Source organism: Sus scrofa, chromosome 3 (genome assembly GCF_000003025.6).
Source record: "Sus scrofa isolate TJ Tabasco breed Duroc chromosome 3, Sscrofa11.1, whole genome shotgun sequence".
NCBI lineage: Eukaryota > Metazoa > Chordata > Mammalia > Artiodactyla > Suidae > Sus > Sus scrofa.
The window spans coordinates 77,850,527-77,874,084 of record NC_010445.4 but is presented as its reverse complement, the minus strand read 5'-3'; the positions used below and the strand labels follow the sequence as shown (position 1 = coordinate 77,874,084).

Here is a 23,558-nt window from a genome sequence, read left to right as displayed (position 1 = left end):
AAATAGGACTGCAGAATATTTAATGACAAAAAACGTAACACATTTTGTTAAATGCAAAGAGTTTTCAAAACAATATGTCAGTATGATCCAATTTTCTAATTTAAAATAAGCATACATGTTGGCAAAAAAAAAAAATGCATGGACAATATTAACAACAGTTACCTCCAAATGACAAAATTACAAGAAATTTTTATTTTTGTTTACGTTCTTTTGAATTTTCCCAATGTTCTCCTATGAAAATGAATTACTTTAAATGTATTAACCAGGGTTCTCCACAGAAACCGATCCAACAGGATATTTGTAAGAGAGTTATTCAAGAAATTGGCTCACCACCTAGTTATGGAGGCCATGAAGTCCCACAATGTGCCTTCTGCAAACTGGAGAACCAGGAAAGCCAGGGGTATGATTCAGTCTGAGGCCAAAGGCCTGAAAGCCAGAGGGCCACTGGTATTAAGTCCTCGGTCCAAAGGCCTAGAACCAAGACCTCTGATGTATGTGGGATAGAGATGGATGTCCCAGCTCAAAAAGAGAAAACAAATTCACCCTTCCTTTGCTTGTTTTATTTGGACCTTCAAAAGATTAGATGATGATGATAATGCCTGCCCATGCTGGCAAGGGCAGATCTCTTTACTCAGTCAATAAATCACGTTAATTTTTTCCAGAAACACAAAGACATGCCTAGAAATAATGTTTTACCAACTATATGGGCATCCCTTATATCAGTAAAGCTGACACATAAAATTAACCATGATGCTTTATTAATCAGGAACAACTCTATTTATCAACCTGTAAAAGCTTGGTTCAGCCTTATACTTACCTTCACTATAAATCTTTTCTAATGACCATAACCCACAGAAAACTATCCTTCCTTTGAACTCAGGATGCTAACTGTCTTTGTGAGCATATACTAACTTTTTTAATCCTGTATCCCATCAGTTAAGTAAAAATTTAAGCAACCGTCATTTACAAATTATATAGGATACCAAGGTATTAGTGCATGTAAAATACAATTATGCTAAATGGGAATTTTTAAAGGAGGAAGGACTTTTTAAAATAATCTAGTTTATTAATTAATGGCAAAAAATACCTTTTTACACTATTTTAATTGATAGCAATGTGATTTCACTATGCTTCATTATTATTAAAAATTTTGATTTAAACTTTATAAATGGCGAGTCAAAGGTTTGGCACTTTGTTCAATTTATTTTTATACCTAGCTTTTTATTTCTGTTACAGAAAAAAATAACTCACAAGTGTATGTAGAACGAAACAGAATAAATCTCTGATCACACTTTCTAAACTTTCTATTTTGATGTTTTAAAAACAGGATAGAAAACTACAGTTTCAGTTTTTAAAGAGTCCATCATTTAACAAAATAACACAGAGATGGAATATTTGCAAACATGCATTTTCAAAATAGACTTACCATAGCTTGAGTGTTTCTGGAAAATCAACTACTATATTTTCTCACTCATTATTTTAAAATTTTTTAAAAAAGGGAGTTCCCATCATGGCTCAGCAGTAACAAACCCGACTAGTATCCATGAGGACATAGGTTTGATCCCTGGCCTCACTTAGTGGGTTAAGGATCCAGCACTGCTGTGAGCTGTGGTATAGGTCACAGACGTGGCTTGGATCCCACGTTGCTGTGGCTGTGGCATAGGCCGGCAGCTACAGCTCCAATTCGACCGTAGCCTGAGAACTTTCATATGTGGTAATGTGGCCCTAAAAAGATAAAAAAATTAAAAAAATTTTTAAATTCAAAAAAAAAAAAAAAAACAGTGGGAACAGGTTAAATGTGTGGGTGTGTCTGTGTTTCACTATCTATTGATTAATATTATTGTCAGTCACAGGCCACTTCTGCAAAGGTCAGTAAATTTGGAATTTTTTTGTTTAAAAAGAAAAACACACATAAAAATAACAAAAAAACATAAAATATTCTTAAGTTTGACAACTCTTTTGAGTACTTTTATACATGGCTATGGAAGATATTGAACTAAGAACAGGATAACCCAACTCTGTGCTTTGTTACTTGTGGTTCCAGTATTAGTATTCAGCCAAGATGCAATCTCTCTATAGGAATCATCTTAGGTTAATTAAACATTATGTGAGAGCTGGTTTAACTGAAACTAGATAACATAATCTGAAAGCACAATTAACTACTCATGTAACCTATATTACATCACAAGGATGAACTAAGTGAAGGGCACCACTGTTTTTTTTTTTTTTTGTCTTTTTTTTGTTGTTGTTGTTGTTGCTATTTCTTGGGCCGCTCCCGCGGCATATGGAGGTTCCCAGGCTAGGGGTCAAATCGGAGCTGTAGCCACGGGCCCACGCCAGAGCCACAGCAACGCGGGATCCGAGCCATGTCTGCAACCTACACCACAGCTCACGGCAACGCCGGATCGATAACCCACTGAGCAAGGGCAGGGACCGAACCCGCAACCTCATGGTTCCTAGTCGGATTCGTTAACCACTGCGCCACGACGGGAACTCCAAGGGCACCACTGTTAAATGCTTGAGCTTACTCACCTACCTATATTGTGACTGATAAAGGAACATGTGGACTGATTGAAGATGCTAGTATCAATCTCCATAATAAATATTAATAAAGGTACATTTCTTTTCTCTTTAGATAAAAAAAAATATATATTCCTTAAACTAGGTGGTACCTTACAAAGGAGTTAGGACTCAATCCACAAGACTGCGGTGAGTCAATATGGACTTAAGACATGGTGGGGAATACATCACTCTAGGACAGTATTAGTGAGGAGGGCCAAGCACAGAACCTAAAAAGACTCCAAGATTTCTGAAGAAAGAAATGCAAGAAAGATATAAAGACAAGGTTGTGATAAAGATAAGAAGGAACAACCAAGAAGGTGGGAGAAATCCAAAGAAAGAAAAATCAGCTCAGAATTTGCAAATAAAATAAACAAACAAAAAATCTCCTTTGGATTTAGCAATTAGGAAGTGCCACATCAGAGAGCAACATCAAGCCCAACAGTGGGGGTGGACGCAGACTGCAGAGGTTGGAATGCACTAGAAGGTGAGGATATTAATACACAATGGCTACTGTTTCAAGAGACTTAGTTATGAGATTACAAAACAATACATAGAAAAATCTCATTCTGATGTAAAAGTTTTATATACCTATATATAATGTATGAAGAGGTATACAACCAAATTTTAACAGTGGTTATGTAACAAGCTTTCCCTGACCATAGTATCTACATACATTCTCTCCTAACATTATCCCCCAACCAACATACAGATCCTATTATTCTCTACTACTAGCATTATGGTTTGCAATCTTTATAATACTTTTTCAAATTATAACTGATCATTTATTTACCTGCTTATAACCTGCCTCTCTCACTATATCATAAACTTTCATTTGTTTCATTCATCTTTCTATACCATGCCCAGCACAGAGGCTAAGCACTCAGTAAACTGGATGCATGTTCAATGATGAATGAGCAAATGAATGACTATCATGGAAAAAGAGGTAAACACATGCAAGCCACTAACAGAGTCTCATACAAGTTCACATATATTCAAAACAAAATAAAAGCCTAAGTCAAAAATATATTACACCTTGTTTGTATAACATTATTTGACTTTCTAAAATTTGATTCTAGATTTCTACCTTTCCTGTAACACAGTATAATATATTGGTTAAGAAAACTGGCCATAAAGTGAGACCTCTGCCATTTATTAGTGTGACTGTTGACAACTTTCCTACCTTCCTGACAGTTTCCTCATTTGTTAAATGCGACAGCAACAGTGTCTTCCTCATAGGAATGTTGTAAGAGTTAAATGAAATATAACTTGCATAACCTATGTACTTGGCACATAGTCGACATTTAATAAATAATTGCAACTACTACTATTTATCATTACATACATCTTAAACCTTAACATTTGAACTATGCCATACAAAGCTTTAAAATAAGTTTAAACTTGAGGATCCCAAATTTCCTCTACTGGTGTCCTTTGTCTGCGTGACCCTAGTTGGGAGGGGGAGAGGAGGAGGCAGCAAGCCAAAATGGGCAGATATATATTTACTAACAGAAAAGTAACCTAAGCATAGAACAGTAATCCTCAAAGTCATGCCAACAAAATGAAAGAAAAAAGTACTGGAAAATGACATGAAACTAGAAAAACATGATGGCCCAAAAGACAGACAACTTTTGATGAAAACTGTGTTTGTGGGAGAGAAGAGGGATGAAGAGACAAAAAGGATCGAAATAATGCTTTGGAAGACATTTGAATAAAGGTCAAAGTTCAAATCATGGGTGTGGAGTAGACAGGATAAAATTTAACAATCTCTGAGTTGGATGCAACTTTAAAACTGGCTCAGAGTTCTCCTGTGGCACAGCAGGTTAAGGATCTGGTGTTGTCACTGCAGCAGCCTGAATCACTGCTGTGGCACAGGTTTGATCCCTAGCCTGGAAACCTGTATGCCACGGGCACAGCCAAAAAAAAAAAAAATCATCTGGCTCAACTTTCTACCTAATATATGAATCCTTTCCATAAGGGGTCTTTCTGCCTCCACTTGAAAACCTTCAGTAATGTAGAACTGACTATTTCAAAAGCAAATTATTACTATACAACAACTAAAATTGCTTTAGGAAAAAAAATTCTTTCTTGTAGTAAACAGAATCCCGCCTCCCTGAATTTTGTATCACTGTTCCTAGTTCAATCACATTACCGGAATAACAGAGTTATTCGCCAATGGAAAGTAATATGCAGAAAAAGAGGGCTAATGAGAGCTCAGAGCAAGAGGTGAGGCAAACACTTTTAAGAAGAAAGGCAGAAAGCAATCAGAAAAACCATCATTATAGAAGCCAAGGAATAAATGTCCAGAAGGAAAGTGTAAACAGAAGTGTCAACATGCTACAGGGAAAGAGTCACAGAGGTTATTAACTTCAGAAAGGATACTGGATTAGAAAAGTTTCAGGACAGTGTTTGGGGCAGAAGCCATACCATAAGAGATTAAGCAAGTGGTGAAGTAATAAAGGCAGCAATATTAACATCTTGGTGATGAAAGAAAAGAGATTAAGAATTGAGCAAGAATTTTTTAGGTCATGGGAGAACTGAGCATATTTGTAGGCAAACAGCAAGGAATCAACTGAAGAGTGAGATTTAAAACAAACAAGAAAAATTGATGGAGAAAGGAGATGAGGAATTGATGGAGAAAGAAAGTTAGCTACTCATGGGGATGGGGATGGGGTGGGGTGGAGAGGAGAAAGCAGAGAGAAAGAATAATCACACCAGAGACTATGAAGCACCTTAATTCAGGCTATGCCTCACCTTGAGAAAAAAAGGACTTTGTCAGGCAACAGTAAGAAAATTAGCAAGGTGATCCAGAAAAGTTGCCTGTCATCCTACTGTTTTTGCCTCATACCCTTATCTGAAGCAGGCAGGGAGATCAGCTGGAACTCTGGTGATCCTGGATTGCCTCATTCCCACCACTAGTTCTGAAAGTTCTCCAAAGTCCTAAGATCAAGAGTGCAGTAAAAATGTGTTATCCACAAAAGGATGGCAGAGGAGAGGGAAGAAATAGCAGACAATAAGAATTATTACATCATTACTAGTATTTGACTAAACTATACAGTTCATAAGTGCTTGCTTTCATTCTAGACTAACAACCTAGCAAAATATTTTTGAAATGAATCAATGAATTAATCAAATACCCCTCTTGGATAAAGAAACAGGTTCAATAGTAACTTAATTTCAGGAGTTCCCGTCGTGGCACAGTGGTTAACGAATCCGACTAGGAACCATGAGGTTGCGGGTTCAGCCCCTGCCCTTGCTCAGTGGGTTAACGATCCGGCGTTGCCGTGAGCTGTGGTGTAGGTTGCAGACGCGGCTCGGATCCCGCGTTGCTGTGGCTCTGGTGTAGGCCGCTGGCAACAGCTCCGATTAGACCCCTAGCCTGGGAACCTCCATATGCCGCGGAAGCGGCCCAAGAAATAACAAATAGACAAAGAAAAAAAAAAGAGTAACTTAATTTCAGACCATTTAATAGTTGTGAAGATTTGCACCTAAATTCCATGCCTCTGTCACAAAATTGCACTGCGTCTTCAAGAGGGGAGAGGTTTTTCACTACTGCCTCCCACCCATTTCAGGCATCTAGTACTCTACTTTTCTGTCTTCTTTTTCTCCTTATCAAATCAATTGCTAATCCAACAATAATTATTTATAAGAATAATTATTATTTGTATCCATCTTATATTAAAAATAAATGTTAGCGACAGTATCTGATTCTGATAATTTTTTAAGGGAAGCTTTAGGTTCAAAGAAGTTTATAAGACTAGGACTGCTAGAGAATTATTCCTCAAAGAAAAAGACATCATATTGTCATCAGTATAATTTACTATTCTTCTTAGCAAAAGTATAATTTCTGAGCTGCAGTGTAGGATAAATATGCTACTATGGACAATCAAGATAAGACAAGTTACTTATTTACATGACAGCCTTAATGGGTTAATACTTCTTGAAAGCCCAGATCTTTATGTTTAAATTTCAGTTTCATTGCTGAGACAGTTGTGTGCAATAATGTATATGTGATTTTTAAAGTTCTAGAGTTCCCATTGTGTTTGTGAGGATGCGGGTTTGATCCCTGGCCTCTTTCAGAGGGTTTAGGATTGAGCCTTGCTGCAAGCTATGAGGTAGGTTGCAGAGGAAGCTCGGATCCAGTGTTGCTGTGGCTGTGGCAATGGCAGCTATAGCTCTGATTCAAACCCTAGCCCATGAACTTCCATATGTCACAGGTGTGGCCATAAAAAGAAAAAATAATAATAACAAAATTAAAACTAAAAGCTTTTAAGTATTTTAGAAAACTATGATTAAACTAGATTATGTTGGGTGATAATTCTTTAATATTGTGTAGCAGTATATTGTTATTTTTGTCTTAGCTGTATGGAAGAAGCATAACTATACCATTTACCAGAAATTGGCTCTTAAAATTCCAAAAGCATTGTAGGAAGTGTTTCTTAGAATATGACATACTTGAGATATCTTAAATTAGTATGATTAAAAAAATTATCTCAGAATTCCCATCATGGCTCAGTGGTTAACAAACCCAACTAGCATCCATGAGGACAGGTGATTCAATCCCTGCCCTTGCTCAGTGGGTTAAGGATCCAGCATTACTATGAATTGTGGTGTAGGACACAGATGTGGCTCGGATCTGGTATTGCTGTGGTGCAGGCCAGCAATGGCAGCCCTGAGTCGACCCCTAGTCTGGGAACCTCCATATGCCACAGGTGTGGCCCTAAAAAGACAAAAGCCAAAAAAAAATTTCTATTAATTTCTATCAAATCAACCTTTGGTTAGACACTACAGTATGGTTGTTCCTTTTTGTTTTCTTGCACATATCAGTATTTCTAAACTGGGGTTAATCAAGTTGAAGCTAAATGAACACAGAAAATAAGAACAAAGTTGTGCTAATCTAATTAGCTTTTCCCTTACATTCCCATTTGACATTTACAAGACCCTGTGCCTTGCAGGAAACTCTGAATACATGTGTTTCCTGAAGTTCCTTTTTTACTTTTGATTTCGTAACAAGAAGAAACAATAAGAGAGAACCTTGGAGTTCCCATCTTGACACAGTGGAAATGAATCTGACTAGGAACCATGAGGTTGCAGGTTCAATCCCTGGCCTCGCTCAGTGGGTTAAGGATCCAGCATTGCCATGAGCTGTGGTATTAGTCGCAGACACGGGTCAGATCTGGCATTGCTGTGGCTGTGGTGTAGGCCGGCAGGTGTAGCTCCGATTGGACCCCTAGCCTGGGAACCTCCATATGCCCTGGGTGTGGCCCTGAAAAGCAAAAAAAGAGAGAGAGAGAGAGAGAGAGAGAGAGAATCTTTACTAAAGAATAAAAAGTGTAAATATTTGTAACATTACATTTAAAAATTTTTAAATGGCTATAAAATAAGTTGTATTTCACATGTAACATTCTTATTGGGAATAAAAATCACAAGTATTCTCAATAAACAATGTATTTTTTTAAGACTACATGTCATTCAAAATAAAAGCAATGTTTTTTCCCCAGTACTCATCAGAGACTTAATACAGGAAAATAACATAATATAGCAGCCACTGAAATTAATTAAGGGTCACAAACCTGGAAGTGAATGATAAAACTGTACTGAGATAAAATCTGTCTCTAGCATGTAAAAAAACTGAATGAAAAAAATATAACTTGGATGCTTTATTTTACTCCTTTGGGCCATTGACAGAACTGTATTACTAGTGAAACTTTTGTCAAAGTGAATCAGAGTAGAACACTGGTATTCTGTTCTTGGTGTCTTGGCCACAGACTGGCAGATAAATCCTAAAATCACTCATTCAAGTCATTGGAGAACACAAATATCTTAAATATATAAACCAGTAGACACTTATTAACATGACTATGAAAAGAGTGAATTTAAAATAAAATCTGTATAATCTACTCTATCTTGAAAATAGTTGCTAGAAGAAAATTATCTATTAATACATTCATAAGAGGGACAAAATTGACACCAAGATTTATCCACTGTTTTGGGTTATCCGTGCCTTGCTTCTTTCTAGCATAAATACAGTTTAGTGCTAAATCTATCTTTATTAATAAAATATATTTCAAGATATAAAGGTCCTTAAAGGGAAGGTTCTTCAAATAATCTAAACATATTTAATAATCTAAATAATCTGTACTCTACAGATTTTAAAGTAACAATAAAGATGATGCTTTCCAGAAATTTTATTTTTAGAGAAAATAAAGCAAAATAGCTAGAAACTCATGTGCAGAGTCATTAAGTGGCTCAATAATGAAAATATTAAATATCAATTGAAGGCATAAAGACAAGTTCATTAGTACTGTAACCCCAAACCAACAATAAATTAGCATTTTAATTAATTACTGCTCGGTATTACCTCTATACCTGTCCCCACTGTTTGGGTCTCTAAGCCCAGTTAGTTCTACCTTAGTAGCTTCCCTACTTAGTTTTGATCCCATGGTCAGCAATCCCCTTTGCATGTTCAATTCTCTCTTCCATCTTCAATACAATCTGTCTTTGCTTTATTTCTGGCTGCAGAATACTGTCAGAGAAAACTTATGTAAAACAGGCATATTATACATTTATGAATTCCAATCTCAAGTGAGGCTCTGCTCAGCAGTCCCTTCACTTATTCTCCAACACTTCTCTTTCCCAATCCCCACAGTATTTATAACAAATTTTCATCACTCTCATGTCCCCTAGCTTATCTCCATCAGTCTCGTGCTCAAAAAATAATTGTCGACTTCGTATCAATTAAAAAACAAGTCCTTCTTCCATCTATATCCAAACGTACCTAATTCTCACCTATACACAACTCCTAACTTTCTGTGGTACAGTATAGGTGTCTACTCTTTTCCAGAGTTAATCCCTCAATCTGTTGTTCTTGACCTCACCTTTCTTTACTTCATCTAAGACCTTGTTCTGTAATGATTCCAACTCTCCTACCCTCTATCTCATCAATCCACCAAAAAAATGTTCAAGTACTAAATTAAAGTTCTTTCCTATCTTCCATCTTCACCACTCACTTGACTCTGGAAAAGGAGAGGAATGACCTGATTTCTAAGCTCAGTTTCTTCTACTCCAATAAAAAATAAAATAATAATAATAAATTCAATCGCTTACCATCAGTCTTCACCTGACCTGACCTCCCTGCTCTCAAAAGTCAATGAAGGTAATAAACATAGACAGAATGAAAGAATTAGAAAAACCACCATTTGTAATCCTCCAATGCAATGATTCATTCAAGCAAGGATCATTAATGGATGTTAAAATCCCTGGTTTAAAAGGATGTTAGGAACAGGATATTTACAGGGCCATCAAGTATCATCCTGTCAATTATTTGTTAAAAAGTAAAGAGATCTGTCAATTTTCACCTCTACCAAGTGATCGAGCTAGAATCACCAGCAGGGGGACAGCCCAATATCATGTGCCTCCTAATGTTAATATGGTGTGTGTGTGTGTGTGTGTATATATATATATATAATCTGAGGTGTTTTTGTCAGTAATATTTGACTAGAATCTAATCATAAAGAATACAGAATTTACTTGAGGACAAAGGCCTCTGTTTTTTTGTTGTTGTTGTCTTTTAGGGCCACACCCATGGCATATGGAATTTCCCAGGCTATGGGTCCAACTGGAGCTGTAGCCACCAGCCTAAGCCAGGGCCACAGCAAAGCTGTAGCTGACCTGCATTTGCAACCAACATGGAACCCAACCTTAACCCATTGAGTGAGGCCGGGGATAGAAGCCACATCCTCATGGATGCTAGTCTGGTTCGTTAACCACCGAACCACAATGGGAACTCCACAAATGCCCCTGCTTTTCAAGGAAGAGAGAGAGACAATGGGCCTACTCCAGACTGGAGCAGACTAAACAGACATACAGTCAAATGCAATGCATGAAACTTGACTGAACATTTCACATAAGAGGGAGGAAAAAAGCTATAAAGAATTTGGAGACAGATGGGAAAATTTAAGTATGTTGAGTAATGATACTGAATAATTGTTGATACTCTTAGATATCATAATGGTACTGCGGTTGGGTAAAAGAACGTCCCTGTAATTGGGAGATGCATGCTTAAGTACTAGGAGTTAGGTATCAATGATATCTCCATCCTGTTTTCAGGGTTTGAAAAAGGGTGTGTGTGTGTGTTCATTCTACTATTCTTTTTTCTTTTCTGTGGATTAAAATTTTTTTCAGTGATAACAATAATGATGATAACGAAACAATGAAGGCTGACTAAGAACCTAAGATAAGTAGAAATAAGTCAGACAGAGGGAGGGGAGAAAGGGTGTGATGAGGAGAACTCTCCAGGAAAAAGAAACAGTAAGTCAAAGGCTTGGAAGGGAGAGAGTCTACTGCCAGAAACCACAAGTAATTCAGTCTATTTACGGGAAGCAAGAAGTTGAGGAGAGACACTAGGCTAGAGAAATAAGTTGGGGGAAGAACTTAAATGAATGTACAAATCTGTTAAAGGAATAGGAATGAGAATTTCATCATAGGATAAAAGAAAGTCAGAGAAAAAACTTAAGGTGAGGAATGATATAATCAAATTTGCCATTTAGAAAGACTGCTGATTGTAGCTAGTGCTAAGAATGGACTGGAGAAGATTAAAAGAGACCAAATAGGAAACTTGTAATAATGTAGGTGAGAGATGATAGTAGCCTGAACTCAGATAACAGTAGAAGAGATGAAGAAAACTGGACGGATTTCAGATCTTTCTCCAATTCTAACCTCTTTTCATTGTTCCATACCCAAATTTGTAACTGCTTGCTGGGCATCTTCACCTACAGAGATACCTAAAATTCAATATATCCAAAACTTAAACTCATTATCTACCATCCTTTCCCACCTTCTTCTACCTGCCAAAAATTTATTTCTTCTCTAACTCAGGTAACAGCAACAGCATCTATGTAGTTTCCCAAGCTACAAAGGCTATGGCAACTTAACTCCCTAAACCCTTTATATTCTCAAATTTCTGTACCAATTTGAACTGTCCTATGGATACTACCTTTAAAATTCATCACAAATCCACTCCTTGCTCTCTGTTCCAACTGCCACTGCTATAGTTTAGGGCCTTATCTAGCCAAACCGAAAAAACAAAACAAAAAACAGGGCACAAACTTTGACATAACTTTATGACTTCAAAATTTTACTCACCCCACAGGAGAAAAACATAATAAAATATGATGCATTATCACAATATTCATACACAAACACCCAATCTCTGAACTTACTTTTAGTCAAAAAGCTATTTGAACATAAAATTATCCTAATCAGTAGCATTTTTGCCATGAAAACTTGCCTCCATTTCCTACAATCTAATTTTTTTGAGTGCACTATTAAAAAAAAAAAAACCCTACCAATACCACAACATGACTTAAACTGAATACTATCTCTAACTACTCTAACCTCATGCTAGCCCAGAAAAATCTCACTGGAGAGGGGGAGCTCTGTTTATCTGTAGTTTTACTTTTGTGTGATTGTGAAGGAAAGATGACCAGTTAACAAAATTGTAAGAAGTTACGTTTTCCCCACTCATTTCATGTATTTCAGCTAATTCAACTCTGAATACCATAGTACAACTATGGACTATTGGACATGTAGAAAAACAAAAGCATCTCTTTTTGTGTAAAAGGAAGTTAAAAAATAATACAAGAAACAGATCTAGGAGACGAGATTTTACAAATAGTGAGTAGGTTTAAAATCCCTGCTTCTCAGGAATTCCCATTATGGCACAGTGGTTAACGAATCCGACTAGGAACCATGAGGTTTCGGGTTCGATCCCTACACTTGCTCGGTGGGTTCAGGGTCTGACGTTGCCCTAGCAGCTGTGGTGTGGGTCGCAGACCAGGCTCGGATCCCGTGTTACTGTGGCTCTGGCATAGGCCGGTGGCTACAGCTCCAATTAGACCCCTAGCCTGGGCATAAGCAGGAGCGGCTCAAGAAAAAGACAAAAAGACAAAAAATAAATAAAATCCCTGCTTCTACAGTTAAATCCTCACATTTGAGAGCAATTACCAGTGGTAGAAAAGCCCTTCAAATATAAAGGAAGGTATGAATGGTAAACGAAGACAGAAGGAATTATTCCTAACAAAAGAATTAATCCAGACTATAGTTTACTCTTGATAAGGCTAAAATGTTTAGCATAAATAAGGCACTTCTGAAAATTTTAATTCTAAAATTATATATTTTTATGACTTTTCAAAGAGCATATTTTGAAAACAAGGTAACCTTTTCTTGGTAACTTAATTTCACCATTTTAATCATCAGTTTTCTACTGTGTTGTAATAGTGATACTCTCAGGTGCTACTGAAGGAAGGCAGTTTGCCCCTTTGTCAAAGAGTTTCAGATTATGGTGATAATACTAGTTCTTTTACTAGTTTGTTACCAATATATTTTTAGAATTTCTCTCTTCTCCTTAGAAAGGTTGTCAGAAGTTACTATTTTCTGCCTTGCTTTCTATATTTCTTCCTTTGGTAGCATTTTTATCCCTTTTTTTTTTTTTTTTTTGTCTTTTTGCTATTTCTTGGGCCGCTCCCGCGGCATATGGAGGTTCCCAGGCTAGGGGTCCAATCAGAGCTGTAGCCACCAGCCTGCGCCAGAGCCACAGCAACGCAGGATCCGAGCCGCGTCTGCAACCTACACCACAGCTCACAGCAATGCCAGATCGTTAACCCACTGAGCAAAGGCAGGGACCGAACCCTCAACCTCATGGTTCCTAGTCGGATTCGTTAACCACTGCGCCACGACGGGAACTCCTTTATCCCTTTCTAATTTGATTCTCCTGAAACAAGCAACTAACTCTTATTTCATCAATTGAGGTATAATTGACATATAACATTATATTAGTATCAGGTACAGTTAGCTAACTCATATAGTATTTTATAGTTGACACAGCATCTTAACATACCTCATTTAATTCTTACAATAACTATAATACAGGTATTATCACTTTTTTTTTTTTTTTTTTTTTTTCCATTTTTGGCTGCCTTGCAGCATATGGAGTTCATGGGCTAGGGATCAGATCTGAGCTGCAGTTGCAACTTGAGCCACAGCTGCAGCAAGGTGGGATCCTTAACCCACTGTGCCACATTGGGGATTGAACCCGTGTCCCAGAGTTCCCAAGGCACAGCCAATCCCATTGTGCCACAGCAGGAACTTCTATTCCTATTTTATAGATGAGAAAACTAAAGCTCGGAAAGGTTGAGTAATTTATCTAAAGTCTTAAGGCTGGTAAATAGCAATAGTGTTCCCAACTTTTCAATCTTTTCTTCTTTCATCACCAAATTAAGCTTGTTAAAAAGAAATTAGTCAAAAGTGGGGTCTATAAGAAAAATAAGATGTGATTCATGTGTAAGTTTTGAATTTTTCTGGATTACAAAATGTATTACTAATTAATTAAAACACTTAGCTTACTTATCTACCTTCTCAGTAGATGAAGCTACAAGGGAAAAAAATCAAAATTTCAATTTAGATTTATTCCAATTTCAAAAACCTACACACCAGTAACAAACAATTCAAAATGTAATAGTTCAAATTTGCACTAAAATAAGGCTTCCATTTGCAAAAAAAAAAAATATTTTTAATTCAAATTTGAAGACAACAGACTAAAGAATACCTGCATTATGTCACAGATTTCCTTTTAATTTTCCCTCAACTGCCTCCCCCTGTAGAGAGAATTGCTAGAGGACCTAAGGGTTAATCTAACCCGCCAAACAGAATCCACTGAGAGTATTTTCCCATGTGATAGAAGTCAAAGAATATTAGTTCAGGCCCTTACCAGAATTATGCAAACCACAGGTTTAGAATATTAGTGATATTTGGAGTCAGACAATTCTTTGTTGGGGGGATTGGGTTCAGGGTTGGGTAAGATTTGTCCTGTGCATCGTGGGATATTTAGCAACACCCCCCTAGGGCCAACAGCACCCCACCCTCAGCTGTTACAATGAAAGATGTCTTCAGACACTGCCGAATGTCCCTTGGAGGGCAAAACGGCCCATTTGAGTACCACTCGTTTAGATGTTAGGGCCCTGAGCCTTTGAAAAAGGAGCCCTCCAACCAGCCCTGTATAACTTTTTAAAAAGGACTTTGTTTTTAAAATTTGGATTTTTAAAAATAAGATGGTAATAGTATAAAAGTTACCTAAATAATACATATGCCATTCTCCTCTAGGCTAAAGCATCTTAGAGGACTCTGTAACACAGATCACATCTATACAGATATAGTTGTCCCCTCTTCCCCTCCATCCCAAAGTTGGGGAAATGTCCAGTTCTGCTACTGAAATGTCAAATACATACATACATACATAGAACCTAAACAGTTCTAATTGCAAAATACCATTTCCATAGTCACATTGTGATTCTTGAGCTGTGCATCTTAGAGATTCAAGCTTCCACTCTGCAGATTTCTTCATCTGGTTCCTGCCATCTATTTGCAAAGCAAGCAGGAAATAAACTGATGACCTTTCAGGTCTTTTCCAACCCTAACATCCAATGGCAAAAACACTCCTTCAACTTTTCCTTACTGACTCCCAGCTGACTAGACTACCTCTTGAGATCACTGAAGTCATTCATGCAAACTTTTTTCTTCCTCCCCTTTTTATAGTAATTTATGATAAATACAAACAAATAGCATGTCAATTGTTTAAAACACCACTTATTAATATCAGTGATCAGTTGATCTTTTCTTGACTCAAATATTCTAAACATGGAATTTAATTTTAAAAGAAATACTTTTCAAAGAGCTAATACTCTTTATACAAATGAACCACAATAGGCAAATATTGTGATGGAAAGTAGATTAGTGGTTACCTACATTTAGGGGTTGGGGTGAGGAGAATGGGGAGTAATTGCAGATGGGCAGATTGAAAATGTTCTAATATTAAATTATGGTGATGTTAATTTTTTTTAAACTGATGAATTTAACACTTTAAATGAGTGCACTTTATTCAATAAAGGTCTTTAAAAAGCTAAAAGCAAGTTCCTGTTGTGGCGCCGTGGAAACAAATCCAACTATCCATGAGGATGCGGGTTCAATCCCTGGCCTCACTCAGCGGATTGGGGATCCAGCTGTGGTTAGGTCACAGACGAGGCTCGGGCTCGGATCCTGTGTTGCTCTGTGTGGCTGTGGCACAGGCTGGCAGCTACAGCTCTGATTCACCCCCCAGCCTGGGAACCTCCCTATGCCATGGGTGCAGCCCAAAAAAAAAAAAAAAAAAAAAAAGGCTAAAAACGGGAAAAAGGAATTTTGATCAACTTTTATTGATAGGAAAGGAATGTGACTAAGAACAAATTCTGCAAAGTTTGCCATTTCATGAGTTATGTTAGATTTGATTTTGATTCTAACATAAAAACTTAATACCTATCCAGAAATTAACTGCCAGGAAACAAACATTTGCAAGTTTTTCCATCTTTCCCAGTAAACTTTAATTTGGAAGCAATGAAAACCACTTCAGAAAGCAAAAGGTTAGAGTAACAATACCTCTCCAAGAACAAAATATATCATCAACAACACATGAACAGTCTTTACAGTTTTGTTGTAATGTATAATGCATCATAAAGAAAACCATAAAAACAATTTTTATTTCTTTTGAAAGTGATCTTCTTGTAATATCTGTCCTGATGGTGCAATAATTCTGAAATTAACAGAGAGCATAATTCAAAAATAGCCAAATCACAATAAAATCACAAACATCTATTCCCCCAAACCATAACTATCAATCGCCCAAAATCTGCACATATTGATCACTTTACCAAAATCTATCCTAAGCAGTGATGACCACTATGAACCATCAGGTAATACTAATACCCACTTCTAGGAAATCAGACTTTGACTGCTATACAAACACAGTCAAACAAACAAATCCCATCATTCCATCTGTTCTATCATAACTGCTTAGAAGTCATTAAGGCTCTCAAGACACTTTTCCAACTAGAACCATCCATCAGATATAAAAGTCATCCTGGATGTCCATTCAAATTTACAGTTTAAGTTACCACAATAACACATTTCCCAATATACTATCATGACATCACTTGCCTTGCAAGCATTTACTATTAAGACTACCCTGGGGTTTGACAAATCAGAAATAGAAGCGATTAAAAACAAAACACAAAAACATGCCAAGTTAATTCTATGAAAGTAAGGAGAGCCTCAATAAAGACCAAAATAAAACCAGTTAAAGGGGAATTCAAAAAAACAAACAAACAAACAAACAAAAAACCCACACAAACAAACCCACAAACAAAACGAAAAAACCCGGGTCAGCCAAAATTTTATAAAGAGCATCCCGAATTCAGCACAAGGACAGACCAAGTGGTTAATTATATGGGCAGGCAAAAGTTCCCTTGTCAATGGCAGGACGGCAGGGGAGGCCTGCCTTTGTATCAACGCAGAGATGGAAAGAAGCATAACTGAAAAAAATTAATTATTGAACAAATGATTGTGAGCTACAGTGCCAAAGTGAAATATACCGAGTTATTCTCTGGCTGGCCTTGGCCAAGAAGACAAATGATTTTTTTCCTTCAATTTAAATTACCCCTTTGGATCAAAAGAGGGCTAAGGGCCCAGCTGGGAAAAGAAAGGGAAAGTTTGGGGGGAGCATCTAAAGGGGGTGGTGGAAGTTCCACAGCCCGGATCCCCGAGAGGGGTTGAGAAGGGAAAAGAGCGGCGTCGCGGCCGCGGGCTGGAGGTGAGGAACACAGCTGCCGGCCGATCCCACAGCGAGAGCGAGAAGGAAAAGGAGGAGAAGGCGGCCAGCAGGAATGGAAGCTTCGGCGCCCGTCAGTTGTGGCCGAGAAACTCCGCCGGCTTGGGCCGGGGAGGAGACAGAGGGGGTGGGGTCTCGGTCCTCTCTCACCGGAGGTTGGGGGGAGGCGGGAGGGGACGCGCGAAATGCTGGGGGGCGGTGGGGCCGGTCAGACACCTACCTGCGGGTCCCGGGCAGCCGCCCCAGAGCGAGGCCTAGTGCATTGCCGCCGCCTCCAACCCTCCACGTCGCGCCGAGGCTGCTGCTCCGCGGCCGCCGCCGCCCGGAGCCCCGCTGGGCCCGAGCCCGGCTTCCCGCCCCCGCCCCGCGCCGGCTGGCTCGTCAGCCGGGGGAGCAAAGGGTCGCCCTCTCGAGCCCAGCTCCGCTCGAGGGTTAAGAGGCGGCAGCGGCGGCTCCCTCACGTCTCTCCCGGGTGTCCTGTCAGCCAGCAGTTTCCCCCGGGTCCGCAGCGCCGCCTCCGCCGCTGCTGCCACCGCCTCTCCCACATCCCCGGCCTCCAGAGGAGCCGCTACCGCCGCCTCCGCCGCCGCGCTGCGACCACTACCACTAGAGCTTCTGCTCCCTGCTCCACTGCCTCCCCTCACCCCGCCGGCCTGCCGCGGCCCGGCCAGGTCCGGGGAGACTGCTCCAGAGGCCGCCGCGAGGGCGCCGCAGCCCCCAGCCCACAATCCACCGCGCGGCTCCGCCGGGGCGGGCGGGCCGCGGCCCAGGCCGGGGGGGAGTGTTCGCAGCCTTGGGAGAGGGCCGGGCTGGGCGCGGGCGCCGCTGGCGTTCCCCCGGAGCAGGGAATGCCCCGCGCGACTGCTCGGCGCCTCCTCTAAGAGGCCTCCACGCAAAGACAGAAACTCACGATGAACTCGACTTTTCCCCACGACCCTTCCCTTCCCCCACCCCGAGGTGCTCTCTGGAGCAGCCGGGTGCCGCCGGCCGCTCCCCCGGACGGGTTCGCGACCCCTCTGCGTGGCCCTCGCCCACGCCCCAGACCAACCGACTCCAAACATCTCAAAGTCCCCAGCACATATTAAAGTAGATACTTCCATAACATTCCACCTTTCCTTTCACACTTTCAAAGTGAAAGGCTGTTCACTTTGAGTTTCCCAATTACATGTCCTTTGAAAGGTTTAAGGTCACCCCTTCCCCAACAATCCATGGACTCCGGAAACAGTGCATAGTCTCTCTATGGAAGCCTTCCCCCACCCAGTCTTTCTCCAAAGTTTCCCCTAGTTCCAGGGCCTCCTCCCAGGCACCTATCACACTTCTCTGGCGCTGAAATCAGTCATTCCTGCTATTTGAGATACTTGAAGTGTGTATTTTTAATACCACCTCCCTGTAATTCTTGACAGTAATCCAATTCAGCCCGGTTTCAGAGGGCTAGTAATCTTAATCCAGTGAAATGAAATCCACAAGAAAGGGAGTATGTTAGAATATTTTTTAAAAGAGAGGAAAGGGCCGTTTGAGTGCTTATGTCTTAATTTAGGAAGGTTTCTTTCAATTTTGAAACCATATCTTTGCTTAAAAATATCAATATTTCAGGCATTTATAAGACTGTTTAAACAAATCAAAAGTGAAAATAACAGTTGGGGAGAAAAAAAGTTGATGCAAATTTCACTAGTAAGAAGTCATTCTGGAAACTGCAAACATAACACTTTGTGAAACGGTATTTTACCCACTAAAGAGCTAAAGTTGAGGGGAAAGGAAGAACAAAAGAGAAGCAAGCAGCAAAAAATAGGTGAGAGGAAATTCTTATATTATGTTTTTCTAAATTCAATTCTTTACAGTTTTATAATAAGGAGAGTAAGACTATCAACCTCCAATGTGAACTATATTTAACTGTAAAATGATAAATCCTCCTCAATCTCTGATCTCATAAAGCCAAATGACCTTATATTATGAATATATCAAAGAAAGACTCACCAAATTTTGTCAAAGGGCAGAGAGGAAAATAATTTCACTTTAAGTCTAAAATCAGTTCATAGGTTATATATACTAAGTAATGGATTTAGCAGGTTCCTATATTTTGAAACCACATCAGGAAGTCAACAATAGTTTGAAAACTGTATTAAACCTGGTGGTTTGGCCTTCTAAAAATATTTGCATTTATAACCCATCTTGTTCTAAAAAAGATTCCAAGTTGCTCTAGTTGGCACTTGGGTTAGGGAATAGCCATAAAGAATCTCCTTGACACTAGAACAAGTCAGACTGGTTTGCTTTCCTCATTATCCATTTGTAGATAACATATCATAGGAAGAAAATACACATTGTGTATTATTGCACTTAGTTCTTTCAGGGATCCAGCATGATTTTACTTTTACTTTTCCACAAATAATTCATAATCATGGACCTAAACATAAAAGTAAATGCTGATGGTCAGATTTGCAGAAAACAAAACAAAACAAAAAGCTGTTAACTGGATAATTTAATTTAGAAGTACATAAATTTTAATTAATATGTTCCCTTATACTTTGAATCATTTCAGTATTAGAAAAAGCCAAATCACAAATATCTACATATATTATTAGTGTTAATTTCCAGAAAAACTGATAGAAATCTTCATTACCTTCAAAAGAAATATGAAGAAAATATCTAGCTACTGTTACTAATGCTATATCTGCATAATATTTATTAAACCTGTAAAGAATTATGAATGCTGCTAGTCATCAGGGTTCATATATTCTTTTTTTTTTTTTTTTTTTTAGTTATTTCTTGGGCCGCTCCCGTGGCACATGGAGGTTCCCAGGCTATGGGTCAAATCGGAGCTGTAGCCACTGGCCTACACCAGAGCCACAGCAACGCGGGATCCGAGCCATGTCTGCAACCTACACCACAGCTCACGGCAACGCCGGATCGATAACCCACTGAGCAAGGGCAGGGACCGAACCCGCAACCTCATGGTTCCTAGTCGGATTCGTTAACCACTGCGCCACGACGGGAACTCCCATATATTCTTATTAGATGAAGAACAGGCAGATTTTCTGCAACACCTATAAAGGACCTATGCCTGTGTTTGCCATATGTTCAGCATATATTTGTATACGTGGCAATAGGAAGGTTAACATGTTCAGTCAATCAATAAACACCATTATTAATGACTTGTTCAACAGAAACTGTACATTCACATGCCAATATAAATACAGAAAGGAAAGGGGGCTCTGGCAGAAGGAATAATCAGAGAAGTCATTTTGCAGTTTAGTTAGATATGAGCACTAGCCCCTCTTTTTTTCACAATAGCAAAACTTAAATCTATTAAAGGGAAACCCATTCAGGTTCTCTAACCTACTTGATAGCTAAATATGTGGAATTACATTGTGTGTTTAGTATAAACTACCACTGGTAAGCAAAATCCATATGTACTTATGCACTGAGAGTATTATGCTGGTAGTAGTTTCATCAGGGTTTCATTTTTTGATCCCTTGCCCTGCATTACTTAATACATCATATTTAAGCTATTCTAAAATGCTACAGTGCTCAAAAAAAAAAAAATCACAATTTAGGAGTTCCCATTGTGGCACAGCAGAAATGAATCCAACTAGTATCCATGAAGGTGCTGGTTCAATCCCTGGCCTCACTCAGTGGGTCAGAGATCCAGCATTGCTGTGAGTTGTGGTAGAGGTTGCAGACACAGCTCAGATCCCAAGTTGCTGTGGCTGTGGCATAGGTGGCAGCTGTAGCTCTGATTCAGCCCTAGCCTGGGAACTTCCATATGCCTCCAGTGGGGCTGTAAAAAGAAAACAAAACAAAGCAAAACAAAACCCACAATTTATAACAATGTAATAGGAACCTGAAACTATGTTTTAATATTTCTCCATATCTAGTATAGGACTACTGGCCAATTTACTGTGCGTATTGTGTAAGATGTTAAAACTAAATGTATGGATAAGCAACACTAGAAATATAATATTTCACATGATAGTACACTCAATAATTTTGGGGAGTAATATACAAGTTTTCAGTTAGTGTCTTTTTTTTTTGCCTTTTTCTTGAGTGCCTCATGGCATATGGAGGTTCCCAGGCTAGGGGTCTAATCACAGCTGTAGCCACCAGCCTATGCCAGAGCCACAGCAACGCGGGATCCAAGCCATGTCTGCAACCTACACCACAGCTCACTGCAATGCCCGATTGTTAACCCACTGAGCAAGGGCAGGGATCAAACCCGCAACCTCATGGTTCCTAGTCGAATTTGTTAACCACCGCGCCACGACGGGAACTCCTGTTAGTGTCTTCTAAATCAGCTTACTCTGGAAATAATTTTTTTTTTTTTTTTTTTTTTGCCACCCAATGGCATGTATAGTTCCTGGACTAGGGATCAGATCTGAGCTGCAGTTGCAACCTGCACCACTGCAATGCCAGATTCTTTAACCCCCTGTGCCCTGCCGAGGATCAGGATCAAGCTACAGAGACACTGCCAATTCAGTTGCGCCACAGTGGGAACTCCTAGAAACAATTAACTGTTAATTTTGTCTGTTACATTTCTCTTTGACTCTGATATTCCAAGTTTTCATTTGACTACCATAAGAATAACTACCATTTCTTAAGAACGTACTGGGGAGTTCCCGTCGTGGCGCAGGGAGCTCCCGTCGTGGCGCAGTGGTTAACGAATCCGACTAGGAACCATGAGGTTGCGGGTTCGATCCCTGCCCTTGCTCAGTGGGTTAACGATCCGGCGTTGCCATGAGCTGTGGTGTAGGTTGCAGACGCGGCTCGGATCCCGAGTTGCTGTGGCTCTGGCGTAGGCCGGTGGCTACAGCTCCGATTTGACCCCTAGCCTGGGAACCTCCATATGCCGCGGGAGCGGCCCAAGAAATAGCAACAACAACAACAACAACAACAGACAAAAAAAGACAAAAGACAAAAGACAAAAAAAAAAGAACGTACTGTACTCCAAGCATAGGGAAAACCAAGGTAGCATGGTGTATTAGCTTTGTATGACTGAGTACAAATTACCACAAACTTAGTAGTTTAAAATAATGCAAATTTTTTATGTTACAGTTTCTATGAGGAAGGAGTATGGGCACAACTTAGCTTGGTCTTCTACTCAGGGTTTCACAAGGCTGCAATCAAAGCAGTAGTCAGGCTGTGTTCTCATTTGGAGGCTTAACTAAGGAAGAATCTGCCTTCAAGGTCATTCATGTTGTTGGCAGAATTCCTTGCAGTTGTAGGACTGAGAACCCCAGCCTCTTGCCGGCTGGAAGCTGCTCTCAGCTCCTAAGTGTCTCCTGCAGTTCCTTGCTATATAGATTTTCTCAGCGTGACCACTTAACTTCATCAAGCCATCCAGGAGCATCTCTAAACTCTCAAAGAGAGCCACCTAACAATAGAGTGATAGTCTATCATCTTTGCCTTTGTTCTATGGTTTAGAAGCAAGTTACAAATTTTGTTCCCCCTCAAGAAGAGGGGATTACACAAAGTTGTGAACACCAGGACGTGGGAATCATGGGGGCTACCCAGAGTCTCTTTACCATCTGCAGTGATTAAGTCCATAGGCTTTGGAATTTAGCTAACTTTGGGTTTTTAACTCAGCTTTGACACTTTTAACAATGTGATTTTGATCACAATTTCTAATCCTTTGTTTCTTCATCTCCCAAATAGGAGTATAGGAGTAATATCCTCTTCACAGTTTAATTTTCTCCTATGTAAAGTGAGAATAATAATAGAATTGTTGTAAGGATTAAAAGAGCATTTTAACACAGTAACTGATAACATGAAAGTCTCCATAAACACATACTAGTTTTCTTACTTTTCCCTCCTTTTTTTATTTGAATCTTGGTTTACTAGAAGTCCTGCTGTCATTTCTACTTTCAATTGCTACTTTTTTACCCTGTATGCAGAGCATATGTGTGTGTACCTGTGTTCAGGTCCATGTAAAACCAACTCTAGCATCGGTATCTTTAAAAATAGGACTGTATTGCAAATGTTATTTCTAACTTCAACTAGGTAAATTTAACTGATAAATCCATAACACTAGAAAAATAATTATTAGACATAGAGGCTTTGAGAGTTTAGAGAACTTTGTCCAGTTGGCTTTTCTCCCCCTCCCTCTGAATCATGTTTAATAGGCATATGATACAAAAGAACATGTTATGGTATAGCAGTATTCATGCGTTCTGTGTTTGCATTCTAGCTCTACCACTTTCTAGCTGGGCATGTTAAGTTCTCGAAAGTTCAGCTTCTTAAAGGAATAATGATGTACCCACCTCACAGACCTGCTGTAAGAATTACATTTAAAGAATACTTAAATAGCATCACA

At 39.3% G+C, this 23,558-nt stretch overlaps 1 protein-coding gene across 6 annotated transcripts in view; it reads right to left on the bottom strand.

Moving 5' to 3' along the window:
- Window positions 1-17,992, bottom strand: part of VPS54 (VPS54, GARP complex subunit) — a 122,102-nt gene extending 104,110 nt beyond the window's left edge. The window contains exon 1 of one of the 6 annotated variants that reach the window (XR_002342640.1): window positions 17,475-17,992. The gene's annotated coding sequence lies outside the window, so the exon portion shown is untranslated. Of the gene's footprint in view, window positions 1-5,407; window positions 5,432-17,474 lie in introns of those variants that run through there. The other 5 variants (XR_002342639.1, XM_021087458.1, XM_021087460.1 and 2 more) reach the window with 5 other exon arrangements.